The sequence below is a fragment of the Pan paniscus genome, chromosome 6 (assembly GCF_029289425.2).
Source record: "Pan paniscus chromosome 6, NHGRI_mPanPan1-v2.0_pri, whole genome shotgun sequence".
NCBI lineage: Eukaryota > Metazoa > Chordata > Mammalia > Primates > Hominidae > Pan > Pan paniscus.
In genome coordinates, this window is record NC_073255.2 from 141641978 (window position 1) to 141657851 (window position 15874).

The 15874-nt window shown below is 42.8% G+C and overlaps 1 protein-coding gene and 1 long non-coding RNA gene across 4 annotated transcripts in view; one reads left to right on the forward strand and one right to left on the reverse strand.

Moving 5' to 3' along the window:
- Positions 1–15874, forward strand: part of LHFPL3 (LHFPL tetraspan subfamily member 3) — a 577287-nt gene that overhangs the window by 461632 nt on the left and 99781 nt on the right. The window lies entirely within an intron of this gene.
- On the reverse strand, positions 1780–9371 carry LOC130541717 (uncharacterized). Its single transcript, XR_008955815.1, has 3 exons — positions 9235–9371; positions 8116–8240; positions 1780–5351 (listed from the first exon to the last, which is right to left on the reverse strand). It is a non-coding gene; the product is annotated as an uncharacterized LOC130541717 (long non-coding RNA).

The following is a 15874-nucleotide window of genomic DNA, read 5'->3' on the forward strand; positions in this document are numbered from 1 at the left end:
GACTGATTGGCAGTTAGAAAGAATCAGCCTCTGTGTCGTCACTTAGAAGTTGCCAATCACATCACACAATGGATGGGAAAAGACCAAGGTCTGGGTTGGAGGGAATTTGCTGTTCTAATAGGAGAAATTACTGCAACCTCCTTTGGATAAGAAAATGAGCTATACTTATCTCCCTATGTGCTTTTCCTACAACTTGAGCCTCTTGGAAGACAAAATATGTGTAGCAGGAAGAAGGAAAAATAATAATAATCCAACTAGGTGGTTAGCACCTGGATAACAGATCCACAGAGAAGTTCTTAAAACCTTTTTATTTTCATCTAAAGCGTCTAAAGTCCCCTAGAAACAAGTCACCTGATTCTACTAAGCCACCTGCTTCATCCCACTGAAAACCTTTCCGGAAAGATGGGCCAGACATGCTCTCTGATGGCCATTCGTCTTCTGAATCCCAAGAATAATCCTTTGGCACAAACATAGAAGTGTATTATTTGGTCTTCCAGCAAACATGAAGAGAAACAATGAAATGAAGGAAATGCACATCACGAGCTGCCACACAAGACCCTAATTACCATAATTTGACCCATCCTCCTTCCCATTGCCGGAAAGTCAGCCTTCTGGATGAGAGGAAGCCAAACCAGCAAGATAACAGGCTTCTGTTCTCTCTCCCCGTCCCTCGCCTCTTTCTTTCTTCCTCTCTTCCTTAAATGATGTTCATTAAGACAGCGATTCTTCTAACAGTTTGTAAGCCTCAATTGTATTAGTGAAAGCTTTGCATGACTTGAAAAAATGAGCCAGAGAGAAGGAAGAGGGGCTGAAAGAAGCAGACACACGCTGTCTTTTTATTCCCCAAAGCAACTGTCAGTCTCAGAATATTTTTGTAGAACCTGCCAGAAATCTCTCTGGAATCATCCCTGTTGGATACAAGGACAGTAAATCTAAAAAGTTCAGGTCGTCTGTGGTATAAATCAGAAACTCTTAATAATTCAGAAAAGGCCAATTTAAACTCCACATGTCCAATCACATCAATAACACCACTCCCTCTAGCTCCAAACAGCCCCTAGAATATTTCCTTTTCCTAGATTACTCATAGCTTTGCCTTGTCCCTGACTTCCCCCAAACTACTTTAGTAAGTTACTTTGGCATAGCTTCTTACATTTAGGCAGCAAATGAGCCAGGATGGGAGACATACAAAGTGTGTTAACTTCATTCCTATTAGAATTCACCTAAAATATACCCATTGAAATATGGATCTAAAAAGCCCACCCCTGCCCACCCCAGTGCCAGCGCTTCTGCCTTTTGCTGTAACAAGTGCCATAGAAATTGTCTCCACTGTCACTCTTCAGCTCACGTATGGCATGTGATGGGATTTTTCAATAGCAGCTTTAAATCAGCTTGCTGAGGCCTCAATAGTGCAGCCCCAAGTTAGGGCTCGAGGAAGCAGGTCCTGAAGTCACAACGCTCCTGGTGACAGCATGTGCACTGACACAGTGGAGGACTGCTTCACTGACCTTTTGTATTTTAGAGTGTGTGACCAGGTGGGCTGCTTTGTTTTCAACCCTTGTGTAGGGAAGACACAATTTAGCAAGACAAAGGACATGTTTTTTAAGAAGCAAAGATATCGAGAAACTGGCATCCTTTTTGGCATTAGTGTGGAGGTGGCCAATCAAGACAGGCTAGGATGATCCAAGTCGTTGGAGGAAACTGACAGAGAGTAAATGATTATGAGGCCATATTTGAAGGCCGTGAAGTCAGTAAGAAAAGAAATGCATGTGATAGTGGGAGTTTGAAGTAAATCTATATTTTATTTCCAAGTGGCCTATGATTAGAGGAAAAGGCAGCCAGTAAGATACGGAAAATGAGGCCAAATTGGAGTCAAGGGCTACCAATCAGGCAGGAAGGACATGACAGGAAATCTAGTTAATTCAGCTTATTAGTTTGGATGGTTGAGACTGCTAGGTCTTAGAAAACCCGGCTCAAAGTGCCTTAAACAAAAAGGACATTTTTGGCCTAAGATAACCAGAAGTCCAAAGGTAGGCAGTCTTTAACTGTGGCTGATCCACTGGCCAATCGTTTCATCAAGGACCTGGGTTTTATCTGTCTCTCTGCTCTACCATGCATGGTGTCGGCTCCATCCTGAGACTGGGTCTCCTGTTGGTCAGAAAGTGGATGCCTATGCTTTCTCGCACACATCCAGGGAAAGCAAGGGAGTTACTCCCAGAACATATCCTAAAAAAATGAAAAGAAAGTTTCCCAAAAGCTTCTGCAAACCTTGCATGGCATCTCATTAGCCTGAATTGTATCTCGTCTTCTTTCCTGAAACAATCACAGTTAGTTTGTATTATTTTGTTTGGCTTAAGTGCATCAAAGTCCACTCCTGGTGTCAGAAAATGGGATTCGCTTTGCCTAAATTAATGGTCAGTATGGAGGAGAGATAGAAAACTAACCAAAGTCAGCAATCTCCTAGGAAAAAGAAAGAGGAGATGCACACTGCATGGGCCACTGTGATCATCACTAATGCTGTTCACCCAGCATTTCTGAATTCCCACCTTCCTGGCACATGATAGGATTGTACCTCCTGGCTCTTAGTGGCTGGGTGGGGCTGTGAGACTTGTTGCAGTCAATGAGTAGTGAGCAGAAGTGGCACATGTCACCATCAGGCTAGAAACTTTAATGGCCAAATGAGGCCTCCTTAGCTATCTTTAGTTCTGTATTAGAGACTAATTAATGCAGAGCAGCTCAGGTGGTAGCTGCTCCTTCTGTATACATCCCCAAATGAGGAGCATGGAGCAGAGCCCCCAGTCAGCCCATGATGCAGATGAGCAAGAAATAAACCTTCATGGTTAAAATCCACTTTTTTAAAAATTCCAATATACCTTAGTCTGTCCTTGATAAAACTATAGACAACATAGGCTAGGTGTGGTGGCTCACACCTGTAATCCCAGCACTTTGGGAGGCTCAGGCAGGTGGATCACTTGAGCTCAGGAGTTAGAGACCAGCCTGGGTACCAATGGTGAAACCCCATCTCTACAAAAAAAAAAAAATACAAAAATTAGCTGGGCGTAGTGGCATGTGCCTGTAGTCTCAGCTACTTGGGGTGCTAAGGCAAAAGGATTGCTTGAGCCCAGGAGGTAGAGGTTGCAGTAGGCTGAGATGGTGCCACTGCACTCCAGCCTGGGTGACAGAGTGAGACCCTGTCTCAAAAACAAACAAAAACAAACCAAACAACAACAACAACAACAAACTATCAATAACATCACGGCAGCAGCTGATGTCAGCATTTGGCATCTAGTCCTAGGTGGGGTGGCAGTGGGGGGGGCAGCACTATGTGAGGTGGACACCAGTGTCACATGGCTTATGACCCCAGTTAGGCATGGCAGGCCAAGGTGCGCAAGTATGTCCTAGAACTAGAAACAAGCAGTTTTCCTAAGAGTTCCCACCAAACAGAGCCGCCACTTACATATCTTCTCCTCAAGAGAAACAAAAGAAAAAGATTATTCGTAATTTGTCTCTTAAATAATCTAGACACATGCCTGGCATATAAGAAATAAAAAAGAATCTACATTCTGTTAAGTATTTTAAGTTAAATAAATTACTCAAGAAATGTGGAGAAAAAAGTTACCTGGATCAAAAAAATCTGAATTCATGTAAATGATTATTTAGGATCAGAAATTCATCTGTGGAAAAAATAACCTAAAAAGTAGAAAACAAAAATTTTAAGCATCACATTTATTAAAATATATTTTAGTTTTTGAAATAGTTTTGAAATGGGAAAGTTATCACTAATTGAAATGCGTATAGAACTACACCTATGCAATGTTTATTGCTCTGTTGTATAGTCTACAAAAAAATTATAAGTTGGTATCATTTCACCTTATAATTAGTTGCCTTTTTTCTAAATGACAATATTTTTTAAAGTGTAAAAATACAATGTAATGTAAGTCATCCTAATAACAAGAAAGATAGGTGCTAGAAAGTCTCACGATTTTTTTTTTGAAAGCCTAGTTCTCAAAAGAAATTAAAGTAGAAAAGCTTCACTTTTTTTAGTAAATAATAGCTATAATACCTCTTCCATATATTCATCTACATCTTCTTTAAAGAATATTTTTTAAACTACCTCATGTTTTTGCTTCTGTTTTTTTGGATTGGCTCTGACCTGTGTATATCGTAAGGTTTTACTAACTACCACAACAGAAATGAATTATGTGGAATTCTTTGGTGTAAACTGAGGAGGACTTGGAGAGTGTTCCTTCTCTGGCAGGAATGTTTAAGATTCAGTAGGTTTTGCTCCTAGAGATAATTTTTATTACCGCATTCAAAAACATCCTGTCTGGTTGTTGAGCATTTCCAGAGCAGAATACCTGGGTAATTTTGATTAGCTCATAATCTTCAAAATGTGTTACAATTGCCTAGTGACAAGACGTTCAATTTTCAGATTTTTTTTTTTTTGCCCTGTTCTCAAATGCAGTCATCATTCCCTACTTGAGAGCTATTTCTACTATCCTCCTTGCAGAGATGAAAATGTGAAGGCACAGGAATTGTTGTTAGGTTGTGTGCCAGCCTAGAAGCCAGAAGATTTGGGCTCTGGGTGCTGGACCTCACAGGCTGATGCTTGGGCCAACAAAGTCAGGAGGAGAGTAGGGTCTCAGACACCTGCTGATGGGAAAGGTGTGCAGCACATTCACATACAGGCAGCCACACCTGCCTCACCCCTGGAAGAGATTTTCTTTGTTTTGACAAATGACCCTTCTGGGTCTGTCTGGTCAACAAGGAAAGGTGAAGCACCAGCATTGCCCACACCTTGCCTAAGTCCTCTCCTAACAATCAGGCCTGGGAGAGATGTGTTCCAAAGCTCCCAAATCCTGGCCTCCATCTATATCATGACATAGTAGAGGAAGCATGCACTCTTCGATGCTCCCTCTTGGGTATTGATGATCCTGGCTTCTGCCCTCTCTGCCTACAACTTAGGAGATGGAAGCAGGGACCCCTGCAGAAACAACTCCTGCTGGGCGCGGGAGTCATGGGCATCTCTCCTAATGATTCCATCATGCTGTTGCTTCCCACACACTGTGCCCTGAAGAACCTCATTTTCCTTTTGCTTTTACCTTGATTAATGCCCTTCATGACTTGCCTTCCCATGACTTCACCTGCAGCCACTGCCCAAGCACGCGTTCAGCTGTTGGGATCTCTAGGAGTTGTTTTCCATCTTCCTACTCCACAATTATGCCAACAGCCTTCTTCCTGACCCAAGCCTATTGGGAGCAGGAGTCTTCTATTTTGTTCTTCCAGGTGATCTTTCTTTTTGCAAGTGCCACATCTCAGGTCTAGGCTTTGGTCCTTTGGTGCTGAAATGTGAGCTGAAATTTAAAATGTTACAAAGGTAGGTCATGGTAGGATTTGCTGTCCCTAAACCAAAGATGTCCTTAAACCTAAGGCTAATGTTGCCTTCCCTTTAAAAAGCTACCGCATCAATAATTCAGTTTACATCTCAGCTTGCCTAATATATTTCTCTCTTATTTGAACGGCAAGATGAACTTCAGAGAATTGTTTTTTAAGTGAGGTTTTGTGAGCTGAGCCTTGCAAGAAGCCCTCCAAGGCCCGTGGGATCTGTATATGACTAGAGCTCAGGCTTCACTCCGGAGAGTAAGTGCGATCTCCGTTTTCTCCTCCTACCTCTCCAAACACTCCTAACCTACATTTCTTCCAGCTCTCCTTCCTCTAACTGCTCTTGCCCACTTTCCTCTTCCTACGTGCCTTCCTTAAACTTATCCATTCCCATTGTCTCAAACACCCATAACCAGTAACTCTGGCCACAATCCCTCTTGATCTCCAAACCCTCTTTCTCCCAACTGTCAAATGCAGGATGTCTTGGAATACTTAGATACCTCAAAGTCAACCTGTCTAGACTGAATTAATTGTCCCTTTAGATCCCCACCCAAACGTTTGCCACCTCCTACCGTCATCTACCCACCCACCCAACCATCTCTTTGAGTATTTCTTAGTGACCCAGCTCCTTTCCTTGCTAGCCAGGCAGACAGTGTTGAAAGGAGGAGCTGGAAAAGTTGGCGCAGGAGTTGAGATAGAGTTCCTACACACACCCTCAACTCCAGAGCCAAAAACTAAAGAAGAAACAGAAGGCAAAGTGCAATAAAAGATCCAGATAAGCTCCTGAGGACCCCAAAATAGACAGGACCTTGGCCTGGCTTCCCTTTATGAGGCTACCAGCCTCACAGAGAATTCCACATTCATCTGGCACTTGAGCTACAGATTAGAAAAAATGAGGGAGGTGATCAGGCATATGGGACTAAGAATATGTTTCCAGTTTCCCAAGGGCTGACCAATGTATGTAGGGATTCCAGAAGTTCCTGCTTATCCCAAGGGGGAACAGAGAGGTTCTAAGAACAGCCATAGTCTAGAAGAGACTTAAGATCTGGACACAGAAACTGAAGAATGCAAAGACTTTGAACTGGAAGGATATGGCTGAAATGGTGCACAGAAGCAACAGGTGACCCCAAGGACCAAGCATGACCGAGCATAACAGGGACACTAGCACAAAGCCCCCAGGCCCAGGGACCAGCCCAGCTCAGCCAGGGCTCTCACAATAGGACCAGCCAAGACCTGGAAAGGCCCTTCCCATCACGGTGATGACAGATAAGCTTTGCTCTGCACCCATACAAGGGGGTCAGGGGGATTCGTGGGCAGGGTAAAAAGAAAAGACCCTGAAAGCCTGAATGTAACCAGGACAGTGGTGTTAACCTGAAAGGAACTATTTTAACTTGGAAGAGACTGATATTTCTCTAGTTAGCACCAAAGTTTTTTGTTGTTTTTTCGTTTTTGTATATTTGTTTGTTTTGTTTTGTTTTTGTTTTTGTTTTTGAGATGGAGTCTCGGTCTATTGCCCAGACTGGAGTGCAGTGGCGCGATCTCTGCTCACTGCAACCTCTGCCTCTTGGGTTCAAGGAATTCTTCTGTCTCAGCCTCCCAAGTAGTTGGGACTACAGGCACGTGCCACCACACCCAGCTAATTTTTTGTATTTTTAGTAGAGACGGGGTTTCACCGTGTTAGCTGGAATAGTCTCAATCTCCTGACCTCATGATCCACCCACTTCGGCCTCCCAAAGTGCTGGGATTACAGATGTCAGCCACCATGCCCGGCCAAGTTTTTTGTTTTTTCACTTTATGTTTCTTTCTCTCTTACCATTGGGTTGAGAGCTATCAAAGACCATTAACTAAGTAGTAAACAAGAAAAATGCTATTTTTTTCACAATTTGTGCTGTAGTGAGACGTTTTTGACACTATTGCACAAAAGCATCACTGTTAACCTTTCTTCCCTACCTCTTTCTCTGCCCCTGCTATGTTGCTGTCTCCCCAAAATTTTTGGTGTTTCCCCAAAATTCATATGTTGGAACTTAATCCCCAATGTGATAGAATATAGGAGGTGATTAAACCATGAGTGCTCTGTCCTCATGAATGGAATTAGTGCCCTTATAAAAGATGTTGGGCCAGGCACACTGGCTCACACCTGTATTCCCAGCACTTTGGGAGGGTGAGGTGGGCAAATCACTTGAGCTCAGGTGTTTGAGACCAGACTGGGCAACATGGTGAAACCCTGTCTCTACAAAAAGTACAAAATCAGCTGAGCATGGTGACACCCACCTGTAATCCCAGATACTTGTGGGGGCTGAGGTGGGAGGATTGCTTGAACCTGGAAGTTCAAGGCTACAATGAGCTGTGATAGTGCCAGTGTTCCAGCCTGGGCAAGAGAGCAAACCCTATCTCAAAAAAAAAAAAAAAAAAAGAGAGAGAGAGCAAGGGAAGGCAGCTTCCCTCCCCTTCCACCATGTGAGGACAGAGAGAAGGTACTAGCTATAGGAACAGGCACTGAATCTGCTAGCACTTTGATCTTGGACTTCCCAGGCTCTAAAATTGTAAGAAATAAATTTCTGTTGTTTATCAGTTACCCAGGCTAAGATATTCTGGTATAGAACCCAAGTAGAATAAGACAACACCCATCTAACAGTAGACCAGCCTGTAGACTGTATCTGTGAGCTGTCTCACATCTAAGTTCCATCCTTTCCAACCCCAATGCCAATGCCAAGATTCACACTGGTCATCTCTTACCTGGAGGTTATAAGCCTGAGTGGTGTCCCCTCCTCCAGGTCTTCTCTTTTTAATGTGTCCTCATCCACATTGCTTGATCTTTCTAAAATATGATGCTCTCCAGCTTCAAAAGCTGCGCTGACTCCCTGTGAATAAAGGGATATTGAAACTCCAAAGCTTGTCCCAGAAGCCTCTTCCTAATCTACTCCTGCTCTAACCTCAATCTTACATATCCTCTGCCCTCTCTCACACATTCCAAGTTCAAGCCATAGCAGTTATTTACCATTCCTATAATGGACCAAGTGCTTTCACTTCACTAATCTTTGCACTTGCTATTTCCCTTCAAGATCCAGACCCAACATACCACTTCTTTGACATCCTCTCTAATTCCTTTCACTCCCCAAGTCAAATTTGTCAAGAACTCTTTTGTTCCCTTTACACTATATACATGCCTATGGCAACCAGAAAGCCACAAGTACCAGTTTCAAATATTCTATTCTATTCACACATTAGAAAGATAAAATTCTGTGGACCATGCTCCTCAACTTATAGTTCCAAGGCCATAACCATATGTTCCAAAATCATTATTAGCCTTTACGACGTTTTATCATGATCTTCAGTTTGCATAACTAACCCCATACTTGAATTAAACTCCTAAAGGGCAAGAACCACGTGTGTGTTCCTCTTTGTAGCCACATCTTTCTACCATGCTCACTCCTTCCATCCTACTCAGCTTAGCAGAGGAACATCTGGCCAGTTAGCAAGTTATAAACATCACTCTCTCCTGGGATGAAACCACTCCCACACCAGGGCAAATGTTGGGCAAATATAAGGAAGACTTGGTTTCAGTTCCCACTTACCCTCCTGAGTGGGTACATTTGTGCAGTGCACAAACTGCCCAACTATATGTAATAGCCCTTGGACCTAACATGTAATAAGGGCAAAATATATATTTGCTGATGAATGAACTTGTCTAGGGAATATTCCCTACCTTCACCCCTCTTAAATTACATGAACCAGATGTGCCTATTATTTACATAGTTTTGGTATTGCACTATATCCAATAATCAAATATTCTTCAGCATGCCTTGATAAATTAATGTCAGGCTTATGTCATCATGTTAGGAATAATTCACTTACGACACAGCTGGATTCAGGACTGGTTCAACAAATAGCATCAAGACTCAACATATCTTTTGGTTCTCCTTCTGCTATGTTACTTTCAGTCTTGGACTTCACATCTTAGCAGACAGAGGCAGCAGCTCCAGTTCCTAGATCCTCTCTAGTTTTAAGTCAATCTGAAAAATAGAGCATATCTTTCCAGGATTCCCAAGAAAGTTTCCTTGCTCTTCATTGGCTCTTGTTGGGTCACATGTGCATCTGTAAACTCACCACTGTGAACCCAGACATGTGATATGCTGATTCACCAGCTTAAGTCACTTTTCGACATCTGGGGCTGAGACTGCCAGAAACATTGTTGAAATGGTGGAGGGGGCTATTCGTCAAAGGAAAATCTAGGTATAATTACCAGAAGAAGGAGGAATGGATAGCAACCAGAAAAAACAATGGATGTCTGCCATCACTTTCTTCCACGTGATGGGCAAACTCTAGATGACCCCCAGTGATCTCCACCTCCTGGTGTTCTGCCCTTTTGTAATGCTCTTCACCCTTGAGGGTGGGCAAGACTTTGTAACATGCTTTTAACCAATAGAATATGTCAAAAGGGATAAGATGTCACTTCCACGATTAAGTTACATAAGATTGTGATTTCCTTCTTGCTACCAAACTCTCTCTATTGCCTTCTCAGCTTGCATGCTTTGATGAAGCAAGCTGCCATGTTGGGAGAGGCCCACATGGCAAGAAACTGAGGATGGCTGCCAGCTAAAAACTGAGGTCCTCAATGCAGTAGCTCTCAAAGTACTGAATTTAGCTAACTACTACATGAAAATGGATCATTTCCTAGTCAGGCTTTCAGATGAGAAATCAGCCCTGACCAATATCTTGATTGCATTCTTGTGAGAGATATTGAGACAATGGATCCAGCCATGTCCAACTCCTGACCTAGAAACTGAGATAACAAATGTGGGCTGTTCTAAGCCACGAGGTTTGTGGTAATACTGTTATGCAATAATAGATGACTAGCGCACTTCCTTTTCTGCTCCCACACCCCTTTTAGAATCTCTCCCAGATCTACTTCACTCCCACCAGCCAGCACCCAGTGCCAATCTGGAGCAGCCAGAGGGCTCCCCTCAGGGGCCCCCATAGGCTCAGATGCCCTGGGAAAGGCCTAGTGCTTCCTTCTCCTCTTGTATCCCCTCACTCCTCCATGTGCTGACTTCCATTTACCTTTCAGAGAAACCATCTGACTGGGCTAAGTATCACAGATTCCTCAGGACTTAACCCAAAAGAAAGGACATTGTTTCATTGACGATATCTGGGGCCCTTCTTAGCATCTCTTAAGTTCAACTACTTAGGGGAGTACTAGTTAACATAATATGAAGGTGCAGAACTAAAGGGTATACAAGCATTTTGGACCCCAAAATAATTGCTTCCTGAAAGAGATGTGACTCAAATGAATGTGTAGTCCTTGTTAGTGGCCAATGACAACTATCTGTAGCGATGTAGTGATGTTGTCACCTGTTACAATTTGAGGTCCTCTCCTATCTGGAAGTTGCCGTGAATGGCCAGAGTCGACTACATGGTCCCACATCAGCCTTCTTTCTGTCTTCAGTTCCTTCCTATTCCCCTGCTTCGTTCACCCCTTCCAGGGTGGCACAGCTGCAGCCCCATAGAGCCCAGACTGCAGTTGCACTAAAGGAGGCTTCACAGAGCTGTACAAAAGCTTCCAGCCACCAAAGCACAAAGCCTTTCCTTCAGTCAGCCTCCACAGTCTCCCAGCACTTAGGAGAGCCATAATCCTACATGACAGTCAGATTTATGCTTTCTTATGGGGCTTTTTAGGCTTATCCCAAACCCCTCTCTTCTCATACCATCTACAGTTTTTAGTCTGGATCCCTCTAGAACAGCCCTCAGGGAATAGGATTTATAGGTTAACCCTAGCCACATTGCTTCGTCTGAACCCTGGGCTCTCTTCTTCTGTGGATTCTGTGATTCCGCAGCTCAGTATAGTATTTCAAACACATTGCACTGTAAACCATGATACGTTTCATGATTAAGCACTAAAAAGAAGACAGGTGGTGCATTTATGGTAATTAAAGCCTGCTGCAAGCCGTGTTTTAGTGCGTACGACTGACAATGCAGGAACTACGACAGTCTTTGGTAAAGAAGCAGCTCTGTCTGTCACATGGCTGTGGCTCATACAAGTTTTCAGACAGAGAACAAGATTGGAGGGAAGCTCACTCATCTTTATCTAACTGACATTTAGGTCATTTGGGAAAGTATATGCCACAAAGCATAATGCTTTCGTTCATACTTAGGTTTCAGTTAGTTCAGGACTAAGTTATTCATAGATTATTTAGAGATGCATTATGTCTTTTGAATTATTAATTCAAGATAAAACTCAATCTGTTAGGGGAAATTTTTCTACCAGAGTTTATTCTAGAAACCCTTAAACTGTTCTTGATCTCTGCAGATTTCTAAACCAATAAAGGGATTGCATTGAACCCCAAAGTTGTCTTCATTACAAATAGGAGTTTTAGATTCTGGGAAACAGAGTGTTGAAGTTCTCTTTCCAGTAATGACACATGCTGTCTTTGTGACTGTAAACATTTTCTCTTGAGGGTTGACTAAAATGAAGAACTCTTAGGATCTTTTTAGGATGAATGTCCATTATGTTCTTTGAGTGTTTTCAACATGAAAAAAAAAATCCTGAATTGATTAAATTCTGTTGACAATTCTAGAATGAAGATTAATTATTTTTTAGTGCAAGGAAATCCTTTGCCTTCATTCAGTTGTGAACAAAATATTTCCAAGCCCCTGTGAGGCTGGGTCATGAAATGATCAAAGGGAACCCAACAAAGTCTTGCTGTGGACCACACCTGAGATCAGGCACTTTCCCTCACTCTCCTTGCTGCTGGAGCCATGGCTTCATTTTACTCATAATACCTTTCGGGCATTAAACAATACTCTTGGAAATCCTCTTTTTCTCAGTCCTCTCTTCCATCTATGTGTTCTTCCTAATAATTTCATTTATTCCTGTGACCCTGTTGGGGGTTGAATTGTGCCCCACCAAAATATATGTGTGTGTGTGTGTGTGTGTGTGTGTGTGTGTGTGTGTGTGTGTGTTAGAGTCCTAACCCCCTGTACCTCAGAATGTAATTTTATTTGGAAACAAAGTCCTCATGGAGGTAATCAAAATTAAAGTAGGTCATGAGGGTGGGCCTCAGTCTAATATGACTGGTGTCCTAACAGTCTAGGGGGAAATTTGGATACACAGACAGACATGCACAGAGAGAGCACCATGTGAAGACAAAGGCAGAGAAGAGGTTGGGGTGATGTTTCCACAAGCCAAGGAATGCCAGAGAGTGCCAGCAAACCACAGAAGCCAGAGGACAGGCATGGAAGAGATTCTTCCTCACAGCCACCAGAAGGAATCAATCCTGCCGACACCTCGATCCTGGACTTCTAGTCTGCAGAACTGTTAGACGATAAATTTCAGTTGTTTAAGCCACACCGTTTGTGGTACTTTGTTACAGCAGCCCTAGAAAACGTATACGACTCCAACTCTCAAAGTATTATTTCCAGTTCAAAATCCTCTTCTGAATTGTCGGATTGACAAGAGATACACGGGCTTCTCAAACTCACATAAAGGTGTTATTTAGCCCAATGCCTGGACCATAACAAGTTCTCAGTAAGAGTTAATGCTGCTGCTACTATTGATGATGATAATGATGAAGTCGCAGAAAAGAAGGGGAAGAGAAGGAGCAGCAGCAGGAAGAAGAGAATGAATTAACTGAGTCTGGCTCCCCTCTGTGAAACACAAAAGATGTAAACAGTCACCACAAGATGTGTCTTTTCTATCTTTGTACTCCCTCCATCCAACCACTCACTGAACGTCTAAAGCACACTCATGACTGAAGCTTCTGAATGTCCTTATTGAATGCATTGGTGGACAACTGGTCGTTAATCACAGATGGACATTCTTTAGAAGAAATCATAGTTCCTGGCCCCTTTGTGCATTCAACGGGAGTGTTTATTTGCAGTGAGGCAGTCTGAAACACAGTCTCACTGGCCAGGACTATACTCCATCTCAGCTGAAGAGGGAAAGGTGGCATGATACATTCACATTACAGCCGTGCCTGGGATTTAAGTAACAGTATTTGACTCTCAACCTACTCTTCTCCCCCATCAGCCACACTCTTCCTCTGATCAAGATGAGGAGGCACAGAATAGCAAACTATGCCCACTTCCTTCAGAAACTGAAATGCCCAGGTTATTTTAAATGGCACCATTTATCAAGCACCTGCTAGCTATGTCAAAACACTGTCAGACTCTTACTTTGTATTCATTTTTCCAATTGAACCCACCAACCCCCACTTCCAGTATGGAAGAAGTATTATTAATCTCATTTCAAAAATACTACCCATTTCATTGGTGGCTGGAGAGACTACATTGCCTGAGGTCATTCAGCTAGAAACTGTCAGGGCTGGGATTTGAACCTATGTCTCTGTGACTGGCCTACTTAGGGCCCAGCACTGGAATTGTGCCTGGTGACTGGCTGGGGCGCAATAAGTATTTTGTGGGCTTACTGACTCCAAAAGCAATACTCTTTCCACTACATGTTGGAAACTCTCTAAAACTGGAGGAGAAGAGGTGAAAAAGACAGAAACTCGATGCAAAAGGTCTGGGTGGCAGGAGTTTGGATATTGAGAGATAAGTCTTTGGTCTTTCCGTTCTATTAGTGTGTGATTCCATCAACTTGTAGTAATTACACACAACGCAAGCCAATGTTTATTAGATACTCTAAGGCCAGTGAGTCTAACAGGTAAATAACAAAAACAAAAACAAAGATTATTACCGTTAAGACATCTCTTGATTTTCGGTAATACCCAACAAAGCACTTATTTCATTAATCACTGTTTGGTCCTTTGCTGCCCTTTCACCCCAACCCCATAGATGTTAGATTCTTTTTTTTTTTTTTTTTTTTTTTTTTTTTTTTAGGTGGAGTCTAGCTCTGAAACCAGGCTGGAGTGCAGTGGCACAATCTTGGCTCACTACAACCTCCGTCTCCTGGGTTTAAGCAATTCTCCTGCCTCAGCTTCCTGGGTAGCTGGGATTACAGGTGGTGCCACCAGGCCCAGCTAATTTTTCTATTTTTAGTAGAGACGGGGTTTCACCATGTTGATCAGGCCGGTCTTGAACTCCTGTCCTCAAGTGATCGCCCACTTTGGCCTCCTAAAATGCTAGGATTACAGGCGTGAGCCCGCGTGCCCAGCCGGATCTTGGATCCTCTTGACAAGAGTTTAAAGAACAAGCATAAGGTACAGATATTTTAGCCTGGAGCTATTCAGAAGTTTATAGATCTTTAACATCCTTTTCCTAAATGTCAGGTTGCTGAGACAGGCAGGGGTGGTACATATGCCTTGAGATTCTTTTCTTAGTACATGTGCTGAAGTGAAAAGCTCTTTCCAATTTCTACTTAGGAGAGCAGATTAGTTAAGGTTGCAGTGCATACTAAAGTGACCATCCACGTTCTGCCTTTGAGGGACTCAACCCGGATACAGGACAGATTTTCTATTAGGAGAAATCCCAAAGCCCCTATCCAAGGACAGTTGTGTTTACTAATTTTTGACATGTTTTTTCTTAAATTCTATTACTAGCACTCTCACAATAACAGCACCTTTAATTTTCAATTATTGATAAATAGTATTTCTATAAATAATTTTGTATCATATAACATATAATTTTTATAATATATATAGTACCAAATGAATGGCTTAAGAAGTTTATTATGGAAAGCAAGAGAAGACTCTTACCCATACAGCACAGAGGAAGCTCATTGTACTGTAGCTCAGATACCCTGGATTGAGTGTTAGCCATTTAGTCATTTAGTTAATGAATAGTTTTTGAGCACCAAGGATATGCTATGCACAGAGCCAGGTGCTGGGGTACAATAATGAGTGAGATGGACATAGTTCCCACCCATTCAGAGCATATAGTCTATAAGAAAGCAATAGAATAAATTGTGGTAAGTGCTGCAATAAGGAAGATGCAAATGCAGGCTGTACCAGGCAGGAACACTGAATTTAGTCTAAATGGGTTATGCAAAGCTTCTTGGAGGAAGCAACAACTAAGCTAAAATCTGAAGGAGTAAGCCAGTTGAACAGAGAAATATGTCAGACCAGGGGAATTGTATGTTCAGTGACTCAGAGAGAGCATGGGCACAGTGCTTCCTAACACCTGAAGTTCTTAGTGCCTAGAAGGGAAAAGATAACATGAGGAGTGCCAAAGGTAGTAGCCAGAGGCTAGCCATGATGGGCTCTGTGGGCCCCGGACTTCATCCAAGGGCAATGAGAAGCCATTGCAGGGATTTAGGCAGGGTTGGCATGATCAGACTGTGGCTCAGAAGGGTGGAAATCAAATTGAAAAAGCAAGATTAGAGGCAGAGGAACCAGGGGAAAGGCTGCAAGGAATAGCCCAAGCAAGAGGTAAAGGTATATGTGGCAGGCAACTGGAGAGAAGCATTTGGTTGGAGAGGTTTCAGAGGTAGAACTCACAAGAATTGAGGAGAGAGGGTCATTCTCCCACTGTACTTTGAGCCACAGGGAGAATGATGGTGCAGTAACTGAGAAAGGGGGCATCAGTGGGGTAGCAAGCTCGG